The sequence below is a fragment of the Penaeus japonicus genome, unplaced genomic scaffold (assembly GCF_977035675.1).
Source record: "Penaeus japonicus unplaced genomic scaffold, GWHDUDI00000001_assembly GWHDUDI00000041, whole genome shotgun sequence".
Taxonomy (NCBI): Eukaryota; Metazoa; Arthropoda; class Malacostraca; order Decapoda; family Penaeidae; genus Penaeus; species Penaeus japonicus.
The window spans coordinates 21,854,872-21,879,871 of NW_028234443.1; the positions used below are offsets into that span (position 1 = coordinate 21,854,872).

General features: G+C 33.8%; 3 long non-coding RNA genes across 3 annotated transcripts; all 3 read right to left on the reverse strand.

The window, feature by feature from the left end:
• Positions 1 to 4,558: 4,558 nt before the first annotated feature.
• Positions 4,559 to 6,754, reverse strand: LOC122242296 (uncharacterized). The gene is made up of 7 exons (XR_015190779.1): positions 6,523 to 6,754; positions 6,285 to 6,372; positions 6,112 to 6,178; positions 5,770 to 5,861; positions 5,251 to 5,335; positions 5,043 to 5,126; positions 4,559 to 4,790 (listed from the first exon to the last, which is right to left on the reverse strand). It is a non-coding gene; the product is annotated as an uncharacterized LOC122242296 (long non-coding RNA).
• Positions 6,755 to 8,567: 1,813 nt separating this feature from the next.
• LOC122262685 (uncharacterized) lies at positions 8,568 to 12,017 on the reverse strand. The gene is made up of 7 exons (XR_015190780.1): positions 11,597 to 12,017; positions 11,341 to 11,500; positions 11,020 to 11,150; positions 9,752 to 10,923; positions 9,193 to 9,642; positions 8,817 to 8,904; positions 8,568 to 8,713 (listed from the first exon to the last, which is right to left on the reverse strand). It is a non-coding gene; the product is annotated as an uncharacterized LOC122262685 (long non-coding RNA).
• A 2,280-nt stretch (positions 12,018 to 14,297) lies between these two features.
• On the reverse strand, positions 14,298 to 14,970 carry LOC122262681 (uncharacterized). The gene is made up of 3 exons (XR_015190769.1): positions 14,873 to 14,970; positions 14,640 to 14,722; positions 14,298 to 14,429 (listed from the first exon to the last, which is right to left on the reverse strand). It is a non-coding gene; the product is annotated as an uncharacterized LOC122262681 (long non-coding RNA).
• Positions 14,971 to 25,000: the final 10,030 nt, after the last annotated feature.

Here is a 25,000-nt window from a genome sequence, read left to right on the forward strand (position 1 = left end):
TAAAGACTGTAGAAAGGATATATTCGGTTTCCTCTGTGAAAAATACACACCATCTCACAAGTAAAATACACAAACGAGTTCTAGAAGTAAAAAAAAAGAAACCACCATATAACTATCGTATCATACAACAAGGTACAACCAATAAACAGTACGCAACCCACACAACAAAATTCAAATCTCACATATGCTTAAATATTTTCAAGAAAAAAGTCAAACCATAGGCAAAAAAACAAAAACAAGAATGACAAAAAATCAGTAATACTTAGTTAAACAAGAAAAAAAAAAATTATATTCCTGGAATATATTCCTTGGAATAAAGATCACAACACAAATTTTAAATTCAGAAGAATCCCCAATAATATAGGTTTTTTACCGTTATCAACAATTATAACTCGTGCAACATTAACTGAGGCAATGGTTGAAATAATACCAATGGATAGAACACTTCTATGGAATTCTAGATCAATAACAAAGAAACAAAAAATAATGAATTATTCTAATTAGAACCAAAAAAACTATCACATTATGTGAACCTTGGCTGCAAGAAAGAGATAACTGAAAATTATGAAATAATTAGGAATGATAGACCAGATAAAATAGGAAAGGGACTAGCATTCTGTGTCAATAACAAAGCACAATATAAAATAATTATCTTTAGAGACAGATTCATGAATAAAATAGATATATTTGGAATAAGATCTGACATAATACCAAGTGGCTAAGCATACTTCTATTCTATAAACCTTGTAATAACCTCTCAAAACACGACTGTATTATTCCAACCAAAGAAGAACCAAAACTTATGGGAGACTTTGATACACAACATCCTTTCTAGACTAAGAATATGAATAAAAAAATAATCAATACATCAGGACATAATCTATTTTAATTCTTATACTAAAAACACTAATGCTCCCAACTCCTCCATGACAAAAAAAATGACCTAATACAAGCAAAGAATCGACCTTAGATCTATTTGTAAGTTCTCCAATTCTTTGTCACTTAGAAAAAACATCAGGGAATCATCCAGGAAGTGATCGTTTGACATTATATAATAATAAGGTAAAATTGTTTAAAAACATTCATATAAGAAAGAAACAAAATGGAATTTTACAACAGAAAGTTGGAATATATAGCAAGATACAATCAAGGATTTAAATGTAGAAAACCCTAAATCAATAAAAGAATTAACAGACAGGCTAAATACTAGGGATAACAGGTTTCAGATTTTAAAACAAGAATTCAAAGAATAAATCAATAAACCTTATCATGAAATGATAAGACAAAAATAAAGCTTAGTGACTGGAGGAAGAGACCCAATAAAGAAAATCAAATCCAATACAAAAAAAACTATTTGCTAAAAGCAAACAGACTATAGTAAAAAAAAAGATAAGCATGGGGATATTCTTATAATGGTGTTTTTCAAAACCTAAAAGGCATTATGAAAAAAATATCTATAACTGAATATCCTATAATATACAATAATCAACAAAACACTAACCTAGATAATCACTCTTATCTATACAAGGGTTTAAAAAGATAAGCAAAGAACCCCCAATATAATGTTATTATGAATATTTGTCATTAATATTAAGTATCACTTGGTTTAGATTACCCCATGTAAACTGTACAAAAGATTTTGTAATAGCGTAAAATAAATATCAGAAAAACAAGTGTTATCTGAGGTTACCCATTACTGGGTAACCTCAGATATGATGTCGTGAGATGTGAAAAACGAATACCATCAGTGGTATGTTTGAAAGCCGATAGTTAACCATGATTTAAGATATCACAAATAACTTGGTAATAGATAAGATATTCTTAGGTATTCTATGGTATTAATAACATTTAGAGAATAAGACCAACATTAAGTGGGAAAGTGGTAACATGTCATGAATGACGTCGCACAAAAGGACCTTTCTGGTCAAACAAATGGAGACCACACAAAGAACAGGCAACACCCGGAGCAAGGTGACATCAGGATAGCCGAGGAGAGTATGATCAAGTGTTTCTATACATCCTACTTTTGAGTTGAGAGTAGTGTACTGCACCAAGTGACATTGTGTAAGGGTATTTCAACTTGGTCAAGTGCACTGATTTCTGCTATGCAGTAAAACAGAAGTTCACAAAATTATCATGAAAATAAACCATTTCTCACACTGATCACAACAAACTCTACAAAACAACTGTAAGACCTATTCTTGAATACACACCTATCCCACTTGCTGCAACATCATACACAAAAATCAAAATTAAATCTGTATAGAACAAAGCACTAATCTGGGTAAACAGCACAACATTCAGAGATAGAATGTCCACATAGAACATTCAGCATGGAACCACTCAACATATGCATAAGGAGACATGGCACAATACATCATGATGAAACACAAACACACACACTACACAAGAAACACAGAACTGTGCCACACCTTTGTATTTTTTCTCATGGTCAGGTTGTTTGAATAATAAATAAAAGGGAAAAAAAATCAACCCGGAAGCTAACCTCAGAACAACCAAAGGAATTTCTAACACAAGCCACACAACACTACTGCAACAAAAAAAACAAAAAAAATTTGCAAGGATAACTTGACTTTGTGCAACACCCTGCACTTGTGATTAATTGCAATTAGAATCAGTATTTGTAATCAGTATGTATCTCAAGTTATACGCACTTATGCTCCTCTTTCATCCCCTCCCAACTACGGTCAGACCATTTGACATCTTACAATCCCCATCAAAATGATTTTTCACCCGCTTGATTTACTAAGGTTTTACCATATTTAGTTTTTGCACTCAATCAACCACACCACAACACATCTCCCCTCACTTCATTCCTTGCTCTTCACTGACACCATCCAATACTTTTCTCCATCCATCCATTCTTTCAATTTCTAAACTTTCTCTCCACCTCTCCCTTCCCCCAACTTCACTCCATTATTGGTAATATTATCACTGACTCATAATAATATAATGAGTAATTAACAACTGTGGATGGTCTTGCTCTCTCATCCTTGTGTCAATTATGCTCTATTCTATTCACACTCACTGTACATACCATGCTAGTCAGAGAGATTTGCAAAACAGAGCTTTATAAATAGAAAAAACAAAACAAAAGGGATAGAATCACCAAAATAATCATGTAACGATCAAGCCCACTGCCCTCTCCTTGTCTTTGCCGCTAACCCTGGCCTTGCCCATACCAAACAATGAACTTCAAGCAAATTACAAGGGAGATACACACAGTTTAATCTTTAGCTAAAAATATTCTTTTCTTAATATAAATATTAACTGAAAACTATTCCAGATACAATTAACTGTATTATGAGGCAAATATTGATTCCTCCAAGACAGACAAGTTAATGCTCAAGACATCATGGAAATGTTTTGATAAAAAAAACAAGAAATAACTGAACATTTGCATGTTCTTAAAGAGAAGTCTATTGTATCCCTTGAATAACAAACCCAGAACAACATTTCAGAATTATGAATGATATAACTAAAAGGTCACATTGATATCATTTTTCAATGAAAGACATCTTTGAAGCAATAAAATACTTTGCAACAACCCAGAGAGAGAAACAAAGAGGAGAGAGAGAGAGAGAAACAAAGAGGAGAGAGAGAGAGAGGATCAAATGACACTTTTATCAGCAAAAAAACCTTATAACTACATTCATTTTAAAAATGAGATTAATGTTAAGAGAACAAGAGAATGGTCCTCTTGAGTAAATGAAGCCAAGCACTGAAGAAGATATAAGAATTTTGCTTTTCACCTTATGTAATAAGTGCATAATTGATAATTCATGCACAAAAAATATCTAATTGCAATTGGTACAGAATGAAGCACAATTCTGGGTATATGGTGCAACATTTAGAAACAGAATTTCCACATAAACACTACATAGAACATACAGCATAGAACCACTAAACACCCATCAGATCGAGAAGATGCACGACTGAGAAGCAAACTCAAACATTAACGAGCCAACACAGCCACACGAAAACACTGAACTGTACCACATGGTTTTGTTTTAATTATTCTCATGTTCAGTTTAAGTTTTAAAAATATAAAATAAACAATATCCATCTCATTTTATGTACACTAATGCTGAAGCCTAGTTGGCACCTTAGCTAGAAGTTGGTCCAAGTTTATAAAAGAAAAAGTTTTTCTTCACATTCATTTCATTTTATATTATAATCACTGTTGCCCTGTTTTCCATGTTCAGTTAATTCATTTAACTTTATTTGCTCAAATAGTCACTTTAACAAAAATTCCAATGAAAAATGTTTTCCCTTAACAAATATATCAAACCCAATAACAAAACTACCTCTGCTTTACACACAAACAGAAAATCAAACTAGACATTCAAGGGGTTTTGCCCTATTTTGAACCTCCTCCCCATCTATCCTACTAATACATACAACTCAATGTTCCAGATATCATGGAAATGTTTTGTAAAAAAAGGATAATGGGAGATCTTAAGCAAATAAATATATGTTTTTTAGGAATCTGAATTATATTTTTACAGGTCACAACATAAGTTTTGAGTGTACTAACTTTTTTTTTTTAATTATAATTACTATATATATACTATAATACACTACACTAATGCATATCATTGACTTTTGTAATGCTAAATTTCTAAAACTAAATCTCTTAACTTCAATTCCAACCAAAAAGACAAATCTGATGTGGTACTTACCTGTGAAAATAGGAGGCAATCCCTTTCTACACATCTATCTGGTCTTCAACTGAAGAGGAAGAGCCATCCTTGTACACCCAAACCTACCTGGATGAATATTTAGCAGTATTAAGCATCTCATCTCAAAGGAGGGGATTGATTAAGATTAGCTTTAAATATGCTATACCAATGGATACAACTGATTAACATTTGCCTTCTCTGAAAGATCTTGTCATTCATACAAGGAGTAAATTATTGAGGAGTTATAAACTTGCTTTCCAGGTGAGTGAAAAAGAAATTCCAAAGATATAGTCACATACAAATCTAATGAATTACCAAAATACAATTTCAGTTTCTCACCTTCCAGTAAAATTGACTTCCACCGCACTTGCACCGTCTCATTCCAGTTCCTCCGTCGTTTATAAACAGTTACCTTCTCTTGATCTGTCAAAACATTGCCATGTATTTAAGACATGACTAGCTAATACTGGTATTCTATCTGCTCAAAATCAAGCAACACATATGCCTTTTTGTGATTTGACGTATTTTATGCCTTTTCTATCCTTACCTGTGGAAAACAAGGAGACATGGGTTCTGGTCTTCATTCACTGCTAGGCCTTGAAGACAGACTAGACACTTGCATACCTCCAGGTCTGCAGGAATGTTTACTTACATTTAACACATACATATATACAGAAGATGCATTAGCCTAATTAATTCACTTTGGTTGAGGAACTACTATGACTGAAATTCACTAACAAGTGAATGTACTATACAGATGCAAATCATTACATAAAACCAGATTCCAACACTACCATCTACATGCAAGAAACTCCTACAAGTGTGATGTCGAAAAATGTTACAAGCACCAACCTAAAGTTTAAAGATCACTTATATGAATACAATACACTTACAAAACAATCATATATAACAAGCAGCAAATTCATATTCACATGGCCCTTTCAGGCAATCAGAACACCAGCTCACAAAGCAGGATATCAGCTTCTTTAGACATTGTTACTTGTTCCACATTATACCAATATAAGTCTACATTTAGACAGATTTTTGTATTCCATCAGATCCTTACCTTTAACCAAGCACCTTCCTCTGAAGTTTCTTGCACCTCCATCATGTTGTCTCAATCCCTTTCCCAGCTTCAGGCATTGTTCCTCACTGCAGCTGATAAAAGAATTATTACCTCATTTAGGACCAATTAATACACCAAGTGATACTACAATCTGCATCAGTCATTTACGCAATATAACATTAATATTCCTCTTTACTGCCTTACTTTTCCTATGATAAAATTACTATTTCATAATGCAGGAACCATGAATATTTGGGACACGACAAACTGTTAAGGTACCTATATACTAACTAGAATGTTACATTTTGTCAAACTGCCATAACTGTATGGAATTCTATCTACCTGAAACAAAACAGCTTGAAGCAATCCAGCCTTCAGTCTTCTCTAGCCACATTGTCCTCTTTAGCCACTGTAATACATAATTTATGATAATCAACCACTAAGGCCTTTTGTTTTCAGTCACATATTACAAGTTTTGTTTGTAATATTAGGAAAACTAAGTTTTGGATATTTACCAGTGAAAGAAGCACAAGAAGTTTCTCACATTCTGCTACCCTGAGTCACCATTCTGTTGAGACATGGAGACTTTTCTAGGCTTTTAACCTGGACAATCATTTGTTAAATATTTGTTAAATATCCAATAGGTATAGCAAATGTTCACCCCTATTCAGATGGATTGTTTCTTGCCATTTAAATACTAAATTCTTTATGTAGCCATTATGTCACAGTCACAAGACTGCATTAAAGACACACCTGCTGTCTTTGGAGCACATTCCATGCTTTCCTTCCTCTTTCTCTTGGCAGTTTTCCTGGTAGTCATGTATGTCGGTATCTTTGTCATCAGCAGGTAATTACTTCTCTGATTTAACAAGGAAAAATCATTATTTATTTTCTACAACTTTCATAGATTCTTCTGCACTCTTGATATATCAAAATTACAACAATTTACAGTATATCACATGTACCTCCCATCTGCTGTGCATTGGCACTCTCCTCAACCCTTGTAAGCTGAAGACACTGCAACTCATAAGCACATTAGGGGGAAAGAGAGGTGGGATTGTACAAATGGACAACACTATAACTAAGCTTTTAGTAAGATTTAGTAAGGTTATTCAATCATCTACTCAAATTTCATATATAATATTAATTGGATATACATGCACATGCAGTTAGTACTACTAGATCTATGATACAATTCTACACATGAACACTGAAGAATGAAATATAATTTTATTTTTGGGGGGATTTATATTTCCATAAATATAAAACCAAAACTTTGAATAAGAAATGAGATGTAATACCATATATGACAAGATCATGAAACTGTATCAGGCATCTCCTACTTTCAGATTTTGTTGCTCAAACACTAAAAAATAAAGAAACTGATCATCCATTGAGGTACAACTGAAAACTTGTCAGAATATTTTTATGCTTGCCTATGAAATATATTCTTTTGAGACTCATCATAGTTGTTTCCACGTTCAGTACAACAGTTTGTTTACCTTCCTCCAACTTGGTACAGCCAATTCATGCTACCGTGTTTTTCAGAAATTTCCAATCTATTCTGAAATTAATTTCAAACATCTATAAACATTCTGGTAGTATAGGAGTTCAGCTAAATGTATCTACAAAATCCTCTTTTGAAAAATGAAACCCATTCTAAACCTATAATCTTTTACTTTTATTCTGACATTATAAATCTCATACCTGATCTAAAAATGTCTTGCTTTAGGTTATCTTACCTCTTATTCTATGTTCTCTTTTGCAAAACCACTGCAACATTTTCCAAGTGGCTGAAAAACCCATCCATTCACTGCTCAGGTCTTTGGAACCTTGACTCTGCACAAGGTTTGTAGTCTTCAAATTACTGTGGTCACCCAGATTTCTTCAAGAACCAAAGAATCTGGAGATGAAACAGTTGATTTAATATTTTTACTGCAATGCTAATTCTGTCAAGCAAAAAGTAACTTTAAATTTCATATGTACCTATATTTACCTGTGCATAAGAGGAAAAGAAGCCATCAAGTCTTGATTCACTCCGACCCTGGTGTGTCATTTGATCATTAAATGTGCCACTTCTGCTCCTCCTCCCATGTTCTGATGATCTTTCAAAGTCAAATTGGACTCCACATTAACAGATGAAATTATTACCTTAAAATTAATGGTAAAATGCTATCCAAACTATGCTAGCCCTTATATTCAATCTCATTATTTCCAGCCTTTTTGTTTTCTTTAACTAACTTTGATCATTTATTACAATAAGATCTGTTTATGTTCTACTCCAAATTACTAAATCATTAGGCTCTTTACCTCTTTCATGTGGAAATAAACAGGATCCTATTCACTATGTCATTTCTGGTTGACACAGCTGTGGTTGATGCTGAAAGAATCATCTATGCCTCCATTTCAATGTGATAGGAGTTACATCTTGAATAAAGCTTTCCAAATCAACCAAAACAACTCCGATGTCCACTTGTTTGGCTCGGCTCTGCACTCACCCAACCAATCATTCTACAAAATATCAAAAGCAGATTAAGTAGAAGATTTTATTAATCTTACACCTTTTTTTTTTTTTTATAAGTGGCATCCATATGGAGGATTCTCACATACCACATTGCAACACTTGTGTATTTCTCAAATGTTAGTAGGGTTATTAAGCTATCTACTCAATGCCTTTCACAGCGAGTGCTACTAGGATGGCCATGCACATGCAGTTAGTACTACTTATGCTATGATAAAGGAACAAACAATCTCAACTGCATGAAATTCTATTTACCTGCAACAAAATAACTTAAAGCAGTCCAGCGTTCTGACCTCTCCAGCCCCACTGTTGCCTCCACTTTATGGATTTTGGCCATTTTGGCTATTTTGGCTATGCTGCTCCTCCTCTAGACCCGTCAGATGCATGGGAAAAAAGAAAGCCTATGTCGGCCATTTCCACCTACTGGAAATTCAGGGTAAACATTGTCATCCAGTCAGACCTTTTTTTCATTAACATATTACAAATCTTGTGTCCAATACTAAAATTTTCCCATTTGGATATTTACCTGTGAAAGAAGCACAAGCAGCATCTCACTTCCTGCTAACCAGGGCACACTCGTCTGTTGAGCCATGGAGACTTTTCTAGCCTTCAACCTGTAAAATTATTGCCTGTTATATACATTTGATTTCCTACATGTATAGCAAATAATGCAGATTTTGTTGCCCAAACACAAGTCACTAAAATAAATTACAAAAGAAGCTCTCCTGAAATTATATTTATCCAACATCTATTAAACATACCAAATCTATCCAATCTAAACTCTTCATTCATATAATTATTTACATCTTTTAAGCAACATTGATTAGCAGGATGTCAAGGATATTATACATTCATTTACAGCATTTTAAACAATAAATATACGTGGCTCATCACATGTTTACCTTCTAAGCATCTCCTTCCACTGGAAATTTTCTTGTATGTCCACTGCTGGCTCTCCAGTCCTTTCCCGGTCTCTTTACCTCACTGCATCTGTTTAAGGAAAGGACTTCTTTCTAAACAACTTCCACACAGTAATAGATCATGCCATAGTTTATAATTGCGATTCATGTGACAAAGCATCAGTCTTTTAAATAAAGAAAAGAACTTTTCAGGTGATAAATCAAAATCACATTAAACATTCTCTTGCATCATAATGCCACTTATCTATTTGTTTAAAATTGTTCAGAAATTTCTCGTCAGTCCCTTTGTTAATAGTATTAGGTTAAGGCCTCTGTTCCTCTGCAGCATCTCTGCAGTGCCAAGACAAATCTTGGACCATTTCTCCAATGCCGCTTCCTCAACTCATCCATTCTTTCCCAAGTGACAGCAATCCTCTCTGCTGCCTGAGCTTTCTAAAATTAAAAGGAAACCAATTTTTACAACAAAAAAATCTGGAATATTCCATTTTGTCCTGCTCATAAAATCTTTTAATAAAAATAGATCATATGATATTCAATTTACCTGTACACAAAGAATCTGGGCCATCCAGTCTCATTCGTCCCCTTGAGTGGCCTCCCTTCCCTGGAAATAGCCTCTCCTGCTCCTCCAGCTCTGCCAGGATGAAGACTTTTCCAAGTTGAACTTGCATTAGCTTCCATAGATGAGGTTTGTACAAGTATGTGCAACACATGCACAGCACAGGGAGTGGGGAGGGGGGGGGGATTATTTGACTATAACACTATTCCAACTACATTTTAACAAGATTTTAGCAAGCTTAATTTTAATCATATACTCACTTTTCACATGCAATATTAATTGGATGTACATGCACATGCAATTAGTAATACTAATTCTACATTACAAATCTAAATGTGAACATCAAAATTAATAATGAAAACAAATATATATAATATACAATAATATATATGTATGTAAAATTACATATGGACATAAATAATACAAAACAAATATAACACATTATACCTGGAAAGAAAACTTGGAAATATCATACATGAAAGGATATTTTTTCTGCTTGAACATCATCACTTAAGAAAGACCCACTTTCTTCATTAAGTGGAACATCTAAACATATCTAACCTTGTTAACCCATTCATGCCAGGTGACATGATATCCTGTCCTCAGAATATTTTAGCAGGAAATGCAGTTTTTAACCCATTCGCGCTGGCTGACTTGCTATCACAATTAGTGTTTTTTGGGTCAGACACCGGCAATGAGATATTTAGTAAAGGCCGGTGCGTCGGGTGATAGGGCGTACAACACTCGCTCGTGGCTAGTGCACCCGAGAATCCCGAGGCGTTAGGCCTATGCGTTCGAAGACCCTGGCATTCTGACCATTTAAAGCCTAAATATCCCCGTTGTGAATGAGTTAATAGTAGGAAATCACAGAGAATACTACAAAGACTTAACTGAAATTTAACATCATTTGGTAAAGAGACATGATCTGTACAAAATAATCATGTATCAATAAGCTCTCAAATTTCAAGAACCTCATTCCATAAATAGAATTTATTACAACTTGAAAATTAGTTTATTTAACTAATTTCCTATTAATTTCACATATTAGATAGTTTATCATTTTATTACCTTCTCAAGTTCTCATTTCACTGGAGGCTCTTTCTTGCATTTCCACTGCTGGATCTCCAGTCCTTTCCCTGGCTCTATAGTCACTGAATCTGTTTAAGGAAATGAACTTCCATTAAATTAAGAAAGAGTTCATCATTTGATAGGAGGAGAAAAAGAATACTTTCTATATTGTGCCATTTATTTACCTGTAAAAAACATTGTTCAGCAATTTCTCTTCAATCCCTTTGGTAACGTTAGGAGATTAAGGCCTCTGTTCTTCAGTTGCACCTCTGCAGTGCAAACAAATTCTGCCAGTTTACTTGGCTTTGTTCTTAGCCTGAAATTACCAAATTCAGCCTTTAATAACTTTATAAGAATAGTTTCCTGCTATCAAATAAAACTATTTCTATTTGTATAAAGCTCAACTGACAAAATCCCGTACTAATCCTATAGTTTAGTTTATTATTTTTTCTGACCATATACATCTCATATCTGACCTACAAATGTCTTACTTCAGGTTACCTTACCTCTATTCTAGGTTCTCTTTTGCAGTTCCACTGTGACCTTTTCCCAGTGGCTGCAAACCTATACATTCACTACTCAAATTCTTGGAACACGGACTATGCACAACGTTTGTAGTCTTGAAATTACTGTGGACCGCCCAGAATTCTTCAGGAACCAAAAAACCTGGAAATGAAACAGCTGATGTAACTTTTTCAGGCATGTTAATTCTGTCAAGTAAAATTTTAAGTGACAAAATAATTCATATGTACCTATATTTACCTGTGCATAAAAGGAAAAGAAGCCATCAAGTCTCGATTCCCTCCAACCCTGGTATGTCATCTCTTCTGCTCCTCCTGCCATGTTCCGATGATCTTTCTAAGTAAAATCGGACTCCTCATTAACAGATGAAAGATTGCCCACTAATAATGGTACAAAGTTAAACAAAATAAGCTAGTCCTTACACTCAACCTCATTATTTCTAGCCTTTTCGTATTCTCATTAACTATAATCATTCATAGGAGTAAACTAAAATCATTTTGATATATACAATTTTAATCTCAAAATTAAAATACTTTTACTAAATCATTAAAGAGGAATCTGGTACCCCACTAGACAGGACAATACTTGTTACACTGCAATGAAACTGGTTTATGTTCTACTGCAGTTTACAATGAAAAAAGACCCTTTACCTCTGGAATGTGCAATTTAAAGTTAAGCTTCTGAATTATATATACATATTCATATGTTCAAGTTAATGCTACATTAATTAATAATAAGTCATTTATAACAAAAATAAAAAATTGTATAAACACTATAAATGAATATGATATCATCTATGAAGGCACATACAAACACACAAGTTTTATATATAACTATCCTTGATATGAGAATATTTATTTTAGTTAAAAAAAATATATATATATATTATCATATCAACTGCTATTCTTCCTCCAATTTCAAAGTAAAAATACATATCCATCATACCTGTGGAAAAGATCACTCCAACAACATCTAACTTCATCTGGCTTTGGGTTATGAAGACTGACAGCTGCCTCTCTCAGCCCATCTTGGGGAAGTTGAAGATTAATGTACTGTACATTTTATTCAACTTAATATTCTAATCTCACCATTCTTACTTAAGATTAGCCACTGCTTAATTTACTTAGACATTTCTGATTCAATAAAATATGAAATAACAAATTAAAGTTTATTTTTTCTCCGTCAACATTACAATTTACCTTTTTTACTGTAGGGTAAGGACAGTTCAAGTTGCAAAAGGTTGTGCAGCAGACCCCACATGCTGGTCTGAAATTTAAATCATACATTTCTATTCATTCTACTTGAGACAAAGTTATTTTACTGTCTTGCCAGCCTTTCTGCCTCACTGCCAAAATTGAGCTTCTGACCAACTGGCAATGACACCCATATCTTTACTTGGTTTTCATTTTGCTTGAACTACCTTAAATGATCAGATAGCATAATACAAGCTAAAACTTAACTATCTATATGTACACTATTGGAAGACCATGGTTTATTTATATATATACACCAACTTCTTGATATTTCTTCTATCTTTGTATTAAATCTAAATCATGTATCAAATCTGCAGAGGATTCCTCTTCTCCAAATCTGCTTCCTCGATTCCTCCATTCTTTCCCAAGTGACAGCAGTCCTCTCTACTGCCTGATCTTTTCAAAAGGAAACCATGAGAACATTAAAAAGCTGGATTATTCCATATTGACTTGTTCATAAAATCTTATGGAAGAACTAAATATGGAATTTTATTTACCTGCAAAGTATTTAGCTATGCCCAGTTGAAGACTTTCCGATAACTGAGGGCTGTGCATGCATGTGCACTTTAGACACTGCAACGCATATGCATCAGAGAGCAGGGGAGAATATATCTTTTGACAAGAACACTATACCAGCTAGATTTAAGCTGGCTTTCAGCTAGCTTCATAATGTTAATCTTCTACTCAACTTTCACATGCAATATTAAATGGATGTACATGTACATGCAGTTAGTATTATTAATTCTATGATAAAATTCTAAACTAAATATAACAATAACACCATATTTACACTGAATACACATTATACCTGGAAATAACAAAACTTGTCAATACCATGCAGGAAAGGATTATTTCCTTGCTCATGCATAATCACTTCAGAAAAACTCGTTGTTAGATCTGCCAAGAAAATACATTTTTATGAGAACCTGAAATTCAAACAAATCCATGAAATCCTCACACTTCAACTGCAAAGCCTCGCTCCTGCCTTGGTTTCCTGGAGAGAAAAAACAAAGATTCACATTAGATAACTTGATATCACGCCATCGGAATATTTTCCTCTCAACAGACGATGTCCTATCTTATCATGGACTCTTCCCATATATACACATTCTACATAGTTGAGTTTGTATATACACATTTCCTTGACTTGTCAATAAAAAATATAAAATAAAAAACTCTTTATCACTCTATACAATAGAGATGTTCATATAAACCATGTGCCTTTAGAAATCTATTATCAGGAAGCTGCATGCACCTCCTATCTTGCCTGTGAGAACAGCATTAGGCAAGTTGGTTAAATATCTTTTTTGATATTTTACACAGAACTCTCGACTCTTACATCCTTCCTTTCAACAAAGAGAGAATGCCACAAAGAGTCATCTGAAATTTAAAAGGACTTGGTGAAGGTACACTTTATCTACACATTATATTACATACCAATTACTCAAAATTCAAGACATTCATATCATTAACCCATTAACGCCGGGGGATTCTCGGCTTAAGCCAAGCCTTGCTCATTCTCGGCACACTAGCCCGAGCCTGGCTGTCTAATATCTCATCACCGGCGTCTGATGCAAAAACCATGAAATGTGTCCGCACGTCATCCAGCGCAAATGGGTTAATGGAATTTATTACAAAAAAAAATACTGCTTTCATGTTACTCATTATTGAAATAACCAATTTCATCTTACATTTATCATCTTTCAAATCATTTCACGGTTTATATGCTTACCTTCTAAGCATCTCCTTCCACTGGAGGCTTTCTTGCATGTCCACTGTTGGGTCTCCAGCCCTTTCCCAGGGTCTATGCCAAATCACATCTGTTTAAGAAAAGGAGTTATTTCTAAACCTAATAGAGCAAGATCACATTATACAAATCACAGTACTGATCCTTGAATAACTAAACATCTTAGAAATAGAGAAAAGGATTTGGAAAGTTATAAATGAATAACTGTTCATCTTTTGGCAACTGTTATAAAAACTAGTCAAATAAAAAAAAATCCTATTACCACTTACTACCACCTATTTACCTGTAAACAAGATCAGAATTCAGCAACTTCCTGTCGATCACTTTGGTAAATGGGATGGAGTGAAGGGGATGGCCTCTGTGCCTCTGCCGTGACAAAGCAAATTTTGTCAGTGATAAAAATTGGCTTTAGTCTTAGCTACAAATTTCTACAATCATAACATCACTATATTCATTTATAAGACAATTTTCTGCTCATACCTTCCTAATGAATGTCATACTTAAAGTTGTTCTTACCTTTGATTCTAGCTTTTCTTTGGCTATTCCACTTGTGCGTCTTCAACCTTTCCCAATGGCTGCTGTTCTACTCATTTACTGCCCAAGTCTATCAAAACTTGGATGTAATGCACTAAGATAGTATTTGTAATATTCCCTGACCATCCAGAATTCTTCAAAAACATATCTAAAAATGAAATGTGCTTTAACACTTCTTTGAATGTTAACTTTGTCTAATTTATATAGTGTGCCATTAAATAATGTGCTTTTATACTTACCAGCGTAAAAAGAAACAAGCCATCCAACTGCAACCCTCTCCAACTGTAGTGTTCTCATCTGTCAGTGGAAACTACCTTGTCTGTTCCTGCACCCCCCCGCGTCAGGAATTTCTGTCAAAGACAATTCTATCTTTTTTGCATTCATTCATTTTGCAAACAAATCCTCAAAACAAGACTAAGTGCTCTTACCCACTGCCCACCAGCCAAATTAAGCTTCTGACTAGTTACCACTGCCAGCCAAAGTACTTTTTTTATTTGCTTAAACTATTTCAACTGAAAAGCCTCACTGCTGCCTTGGTTTCCTGGAAGATAAAAAAAATCAAGACATTAAATGCATAATTTATCCAATATTTATATCTTTCTTCTTCAAAGACATTTCTACACTCACTTTTATCAAAACAAAAGCAATTTTTGGCATTAGGAAGTCGGAGAACACTAAACAAACTCATCTGAAATTCAAAATTATTTGGTGAAAATACACTGTACAAAGAAATTGTACATAACAAAGCACCTTTTTATGAGTGGAATTAAAAAAAAATGTATGTATATTTTATTTTACTACTTTCCCATTCCTTATTTCCCATAATTAGTAAGTTTATTATAAAGTTAGCCTTTCTCATTTCACACAGCTTACCTTCTAAAGCTCTCCTTCCACTGGAGGCTCTTTCTTCCATTTCAACTGCTGGATCCCGAGTCCTTTCCCCGTCTATTCCTCACTGCATCTGGTTCAGGAAATAACCTCTTTCTTACCTGTCATAAAGCAACAGATCACATTGCATGGTGTTAATAGGCTTGAGTCTTGCTCATATCACACCGACAAATATTAGCAAATTTCTATTTCTATTTCTATATATATATATATATATATATATATATATATATATATATATATATATATATATATATATATATACAAATGTCATACTAGAAGTTGTTCTTACCTTTGACACTAGCCCACTGGGTGCTTTCATGCACATCCACTGCTGGATCTCCAGTCCTTCATATTCCTCACTCCATCTGTTTAAGGAAAGTACTTATTTTTTTATTTTCATGGAGCAAGATCACATTATATAAATCACAGCAATGCTCTTTGTGTGACTAAGCATGGTCTCTAAAATCAAGAAAAGTACTTTGAAAATGATAAATTAAGGCTTGTTCATCTTTTAGCAACAGTAATAGAAACTAGTCACATCCTTCATTTTTTCTTTACATTTTATTACCACCTGTTTACCTGAAAACAAGATCAGAATTCAGCAATTTCTCCTCAGTCACTTTGGTAAATGGGATGGAGTGAAGGGGATGGCCTCTGTGCCTCTGCCGTGACAAAGCAAATTTTGTCAGTGATAAAAATTGGCTTTAGTCTTAGTCTCAAATTTCTACAATAATAATATCACTAAATTTGTTTATAAGACAATTTTCTGCTCATATCTGACCAATGAATGTCATACTTTAAGATGTTCCTACCTTCAATTCTTGCTTTTCTTTGGCTATTCCACTTATGCATCCTCTACCTTTCCCAATGGCTGCAATCCTACTCATTTACTGCTAAAGTCATCCAAACCTTGAAAGAAATGCAAAAAAATTATATTCACAAAATTTTGACATCCAGAATTCATCAAAAATATATTCTCAACATGGAATAGCTCTTTGGACACTTACTGGAATGTTTAACTCTGTCTACTTTATATAGTGTGACATTAAATAATGCACATTTATACTTGCCAGTGTAAAAAGAAACTAAAGCCATGAAGCTGTAATCCTCTCCAACCCTGGTGTTCTCATCTGCCAATGGAAACTGCCTTGTCTGTTCCTTCAGCCCATGTTAGGAAATTCTGTCACAACTATATACAGTATCTTTCAACTACGAAACCTTAATTCTAAACAAGGATATCTGACCAACTACCTACAACCAAATTAAACTTCTGACCAGTTTTCACTGCCAGCCAAATCTCAATTTGTTTTTCATTTTGCTTAAACTGCTTCAACTACAAAGCCTCCCTGCTGCCTTGGTTTCATGGATGAAAACAAAAATCAAGACCTTTTAAATATATCATATATTAGATTGCTAATTCACATAGACATTTCAACCCTTATTTTCAACAAGAAAAGCTGATTTTAGGAGTGGGAAGTCAGAGAACACTAGACAGACTTATCTGAAATTAAAAATAATTTTGTAAAACTACATATGTACAAAAAAATTATATATCACAAAGCTACTACTCAAAATTCAATAGCATTATTTTGTAGATGCAATTCATGAGAATTTTAGAAATACTTTATTTTACTACTTTTCTCTTATTACTGAAGTAATCAAGTTTATTATATAGACTTTCACAATGTACACAGTATATCATTGGTTTACCTACTAAATTTCTCCTTCCACTGAAGGTTCTTTCTTGTAGATTGCTTGATCTCCTTGGCTCTATTTGTCACTGCTTCTGTTTAAGCAAAAACATTTCTAAACTTTCATATAGCAACAGATAATATTAAATGGTGTTAATAAGCTTTAGTCTCAAAGTTCCACAATTATGACACTACTAAATTCATTGATAAAAAGAGTTTCCTGCTCATATTTGACCAACAAGTGTCATACTAGAAGTTGTTCTTACCTTTGATTTGAGTTTTCCTTTTGCAATATCACTTGCACGTCCTCAACCTTTCCTAATGGTTGCAATCCCACTCATTTGCTGCTCAAGTCTTCAGAGCCTTGATTCTCTGACCATCTAGAATTCTTCAAAATATATCTGAAAATGAAATGGCTGCCATAACACTCATTGGAATATTACACTTTGTCCAATTTGTATAATGTTGCATTAAATACAGTGCATTTATAGTTACCAGCATAAATAGAATCTAAAGCCATGCATCTGCTACCCTCTCCAACCCTGGTGTTCTCATCTCTCAATGGAAACTGCCTTGCCTGCTCTTACAGCCAATGCCAGTTCTGTCAAAGGTAAATCTAAATTTTTACATTTATATACAGTGTCACAAAAAATCCTCAAATCAAGACAAAGTGCTCTTACCAGCAAAATTTAGCTTCTGTCCCGTTACCACTGCCAGCCAAATCTCAAGTTGTTTTCCATTTTCTGTAAATTGCTTCAACTGCAAAGCCTCACTGCTGCCTCAGTTTTCTGGAAGTTTTTTTTATAACAAGTAAGACCTATCAAATATATGTTACTTACTCGATATATATAACAATCTATTTCAACTCTCACTTTCAATAGCAACAACAAGTGGGTAGTGGGTAGTTGGAGAACACTAGGCAGACTTATGTGAAATTCAAAAGAATTGTGAAACTACACAGTGTAGAAAAAAAATTATATATCACAAAGCATCATTTCATTCCATTTTTTAAATATATTTTCTTCGACTACTTTGTCACTTATTATCAAAATAACCAAGTTTATCATAGGGTTGACCTTTCTCATTTCATACAGCTTATCATAAGCTTACCTTCCAAAGCTCTCCTTCCAATGGGGCTCTTTCTTCCATGGCCACTGCTGGATCTCCAGTCCTTCCCCATCTGTATTCCTCATCATACCTGTTTAAGTAAATCACTTATTAAAGAACTAGTTTAACCCGTTAACGACGGATGACGTGTTTTTTCGTCATACATGACGCAGGACCTCTTGCCTGACAATGGGCGTCATGGCGTTCGGGGATTCTGGATCACTATGTTATTTTATTGTACTATAAGTAATGAGTGAGTGAAGTTGACAATTGCAGTCATAATTATTATAACTGCCGTAATAATAAGCAAAATGGTTTTCAACTCACTTACAAAACCTAGATGGCACCACTTTCTTCTAGCACCAGCAGGAGAGAGAGCCTTGAATGGCACCCATCTACGGTCTCTAGCAAGCACTATCTCTGTAGAGTGATGGCACAACGCAAGTTCCCGACCTCTTGCTCTAAAGTACCGCAGATGAAAGATGTGCAGACAGAACGAGAGGAGGAAGGGGACTCACACCATGCCCAATGCATACAATGTGACCCTGTGCCAGTATGGATGCCTTTTATTGTGGCACTCACTGTCAAAAGCACAAGTTTCCTTCCTCTTCCCAACCTCTTCATTTTGGTTGGTTATAAGTTTCGTGTTTGTTCGTGACAGCACAGAAATACGAAAAAATAAAGTTGTTTTTTTGTCCCCCCTAAAACAGGAATACTTCTATCACATTGAGTGTAAAGAAAAAAAATGAGTTGATATGGACCCTGAACTACAATTTTAGTCAACTGCAGAATTGATGGAGCCTGTGATATGACAGATAAATTTCTAAAAATAGTAAAACACACAAAAAAACAAAACACAAAGATGTCTCTAGCTCTACAATGAGTGACTAAAAGGGAGTGGGAAAAATCAAATTATGTTCAAGAAGCTGCCTCGATCAGAAATAAAATTCATCCTGGAGCCTGTGTAAGCAAATCTATCCCCCGTCGGCAATGGGTTAATACGCTTTAGTCTTGGCCTCAAAGTTCCAAAATTATTACAAAATTTATTTATAAGATGAATTTCCTGCTATATCTGACCAACAAATGTCATACTTGAAGTTGTTCTTACTTTCAATTCTAGCTTCTCTTTTGTGATTTCAATTGAGCATCCTCAACTTTTCCCAATGGCTGCAATCCTATTCATTTACCTTGAATGTAAAGCACAAAGTTTGTATTCAGAAAATTCACTACCGATCCAGAAATCAAAAACAAGACTGATAAAAAAGTGGACAATCTAAAACTGACTGGAATCTTATTTGATATAGTGTGACACTAAACAACATGCATATATACTTACCTGTGGAAAAAGAAACCAAAACCATCCAGCCACAAGCTTCTCCAACCCTAGTGCTGTCATCTGTCAATGAAAATTCCCCTGTCTAACCTTTTACATTAATATGCATTTCAACTACAAGTCCTCAGATTTGGCTGACCAGACAAATTAAGTTTCTGACCAGTTAACACTGCCAGCCAATTCTCACATTGTTTTTTTTATTTTGCCAAACTATTTTCAATTATCTAAAATTATTGTCTATGGCAATAAAACCTAATCCTATGTATATACACACTGATGGCAGTCCATGGGTTATCTATTTATCAACAAAACTCCAATTATTTCATCTAACTTTGTATCAAATTTAAATCAGATCATATCTGCAAAGGTCAAACAGTTGAACTTTTGCTTACCTTCAATTCTTCCATTTCTTTTTCCAGTTCTTCAATTCCTCCATCCTTTCCCAAGTGGCATCAATCTTCTCCCATGTCTTAGCTCTCCAAACCTCAAACAAAGCAAGAGCTAAAATTAAGAAAATTAAGAATTCCCATTCTTCAAGTTCAAAAACAATTCTGCACAATACAACAGGCCAATTCACCAAATATTGAGATGTCTAATTGTGCAATATTTACCTGTACAAACAGAATGCATGCCACCCTGCATTCCCTCCACCCCTTGTGTGGCCTCATGCCCCTGGAAGAGGCTTCTCCTGCTGCTCTTGCTCCTCCAGCCCTGCCAGGATAAAGATTTGTCAAATTCAAACTTGCATCATCTGGTGCTGAAGTCTGAATCTAATGTTAATTGTATATTGTTTACCAGAGTATGCTATAGTTAAAATTGATATCTAGTAGTAATAAATCTTTCAAAACATTGAATAAAAAATCTTGCTCAGGGTATATACATAAAATACTAATGCTCACACTAAATCCCAAACTCAAGCTTTCCCACTCAAATAATTTAAACTATATTTATAGCCCTTGGGCTTCATCTTAGTCAAACATGAAATTCCATGAAAAACATTTATGACATGACACTCTTTCATCACTAATTCATGTCTCTAGGAAGTGATTAATCAATCTACTTACCTGAAAATAAAGAATTTGAAGAATTTCAATAGACAGTTCTGCTGCACCTTTTGCTTGTGTGGCCTTGGAACTACGGAAAAAATCACCACCTTCAGCCCTGCAAATGAATTGCAAGTAATATTTACCATCTTCCCACATTTAGCGAGGAAACAGTTAATTGTATATCATTATTTATGCCTAATTAATCAAGTGGGTTTCTTCAAATAACAATTTTCAAATGTCAAGGGTTTTCTTAATCTGATTGTAGATGATGTAGCCAACTCCCTTCAATAGTTTATTACCTTAAGCATATCATTTGATTTGAATAAAAAATAATAGTTAAGCAAGAAACTCATTACCTGCAAAAGAAACCTGGAGCAGATTTTACACATGGAGTCTCATTCACTTGAACTTATTATTGAATCCTTTTCCAGCCAAATGATCCCGCAACTGTAATATCAACAATTCACTTAATATATGCACAGCTACTTAAGTCAAATGCTTTTCACACAGATGCAAGTGAGCAATGCTTTCAAAATGAAGAGGAAAATGTGGGTCTGCTCGCAATCATCACGCCAAGCTATAAAATATCAAAAGTATATTAAAAATAAAAAAAAATAAAAAGTTTCAGATTTAATATGGATCAAATGTTAGTAAGGTTATTCAGTTACCTATTCCTCAAAGATCATGCAAAGTACAGGCAGTTATTACTACTCATGCATATATCGAATAGCTGTAACAGAAAGACAACCAAGTCATACCATGCATGTATATGTATATGTATATGTATATGTATATGTATATGTATATGTATATGTATATGTATATGTATATATGAATTTCCACAAAGTCATTAATGATCAATGTAAAATTCTGGACTGCTTTGTTGCTCACACAACAAACTAAAAACTAAATCATATCATTTATTAAGGGGAATGTTATATCATTTATTTGAAATTCAGATTCATCAAATTGCAGATTCTGGAAATAAAAAAATATATATTGTTTAAAACAGACAGACCACTGTACTATACAATTATATTTCACATAATCTTAGTTTATCACCCAAGATTTCTGAATATAGTTTGTAAAACTATATTAAAATCACCACTACCCATCTTATCACACATAAAATGCAATGTAAATACTCATGCTATAAACATCACACATAAAAAATCCTTATTGAAATAAGGAACACTATCAAACTTTGTCGCAATGAAATGAAAATGTGCATGTAAACTTTTATCGTCGGTCATCCCGAGTAACATACAGACCTGTGCACAATACCACATACCATACCACAAGGCAAAAAAAGTATCATCAAATCTCAAAAAAATGAACAAAATTGACAAAATAATACTATGACCTGAGCATCTTTCAGTCTGTGTGACCATCAAATCTAACTACATTAGATCTGTCCATTTTGTGATAATAAACTGTAAGAAAGGCATCATAATTTTAACCAACACAAAACTAGTTCTCAGTCATGTCAACTTAGTATAAAGATGCTTCTGCTTGAAATAATGGGATTATATTAATATTAAATGTTTTCAGTGTTAAGCACAGATTATTAAAGATTTTGGATGATGTAACAAAAACTTTTCTTTATCTGCTGGGGATAAAAAAATAAATAAAAGATAAATAAACCTGCAAAAGTAATGGTAAATAAGAAACCATGAAATATCAGTAATTTCTGGGTACCTGTTTGGGAAACAATCAATACAGAAACACTGAACACAATAAAACATTATAACAATAATCCTTTTATGATCAATAACCTTATTGACCAATTAAATTCACACTGTAAATGCAGTATTCTAAGTCATTAAACCATATATTTTTCGCTCCTATTACTTCTTCCCTGTGGTTTTCCATCGCAAATGACAATTTCAGGAATCAACTACTGATAGTAAGGCTCAGTACATAAAGGGATTAAGAAACCTGTAATAGAATAAATATGCGTTAAGAGTACAGAGAAAACATCCAACACTTGGAGTCGCCTAAAGCAACTCAGTTCCTTCAATTAAGTCTGTATGGTTTGGTATTTAATCTCCCGAGTTTCAACACCTTTTTATGACTGATGAACTATGTGCACACTGGCAGATACTAAGGTCCTTCAAATGGGCCACGATACCATTTGAAAATTGAATATTTGCCATAACAACAAAAACATTTCTCACTGGATATTGCGAAGGAATGACATTAAATTATACACACAAAAAAAACAAACTAATAAAACATAACCATGAGAGAAAAAGAATTATATTAGGAAAAATTATCACTTTCCCAAATAAACAACCACATGTACCATTTGCTTTATGGCTTTACACTATACCCAAATGCATGAAAGATTTATCAGACATTTGCTATTCATCAATCTATACGGTTTCCATTACTTGGCTGTAGATGCAACAGCTAAATAAAAAATTGTCTGAAAAAATAATTAATCCAATATCATTGGAAAAAGATTTAACATGACACAGAAATCCAAAGTTCTATGATAACACCAATTTAATTGAAAACACATTATGTTAGCAGAGGAAAATAAACAAAACTTCAGAGTATTCACCTGTTACAACCACTGTTAGTACCATATTGTCAGAATAATCAAAAGGCCTTCGTATTAAAGTACAAATATCCCGACAGAACTCTTCCCAGAGGAACCTGCGCCTCGGCCGCTCTGGAAACCTTGGCCTCCTTCGTCCTCTTCAGCGAAGGGAAAGAGAAAACACCTTCACTATGACACTCAGTTAAAAGCCTCGCTTAAATGCGGAGTAAATACGATGGATAACACCTTGCCTCACTGTAACACACTCGGTTAAACGCCTCGCTTAAGTGCGGAGTAAATACGATGTGTAAGAAGCAGCATCTGTTTACTGGCGCCCCACTGCCGCTGGGCCTGCGGGTCGAGCGCTCGAAGCCTCGGTCAAAGACTATATACGAAAGATAGGAAAGCACCTATCCTACCATTTAAAAAAAATGTGAGGCCGCAATCTCATACCAGCGCCATCTCTTGTTCAGATATATAACTACAAAAAGAAAACTTTTCCAGGGGTAACTATTACACTACTATTTATATCAATTTTAGTTGTATTGTTACAAAGATATCGATGGTAATTAATGAAATACAACTTTTATTAATGATTATAGACAATGTAAAACAATATCATTTATAAACACTATATTATAATATGTATAGTAATAATATGAAATACAATGTTATAATTTTCTGGGTATAATTCAAACAAAGTTTTGAAATAGTTGAACATGATTTTTATATTTCATGACCCCATGCACTTGTATATTTTCATATTGATATTAAATTATAAAACAATATGCATAATATTCAAAACTATTCTGTTATTATAGATATTTTTGTTATTAACAATGTCAGTACAAATAGCCCTTATCCACATTTCCTATTAGTTTGTATTTTTTCTGTAACATATTAATTATTTTTGCTCTCTTAAATATTAAAGAAATGTTATACAAAACACATTTATGCGGAGCATTTCTTTATTTCAAGGAAAACCAATCTTTAGAGATAGTTCAATATGAGCATGCTTGTAAATTGAACATATTAGAAAGCATAACCAAATCATCACAATATGTCATTGTATTGCAAATCAAACCGGATAGTATAAAACAAACTTGCCACAATACTGTATGTGAATACATGCAAAAACAATGTAAAAAGTGTAACAACGTACTAATGCTTGCAAATGTTAAAAAAAATATATATATATATAAAGATAATATATAGGCCTATATGCGTACGTGGTACATTAGAAAAAGGAGAAAAAAAGAAAGAAAGAAAGAAAAAAAAGGGCATATTTGACTGCCTCTAATTATTTGGTTGATGTTTTTTTTTTCTCTGAGCGGCTCATGTCTCAAGGCATTAACCCACTCAAGGGCTCTGCAAAATATGCACTTTGTAAAAATAAGAACTCTCACCATGCCATGGACCTAAAATTGCGAAAAGTTATATGACATGATATATCTCTTTATTAATCGTCAATTACTAAATAATACACCTTTTCTTGTT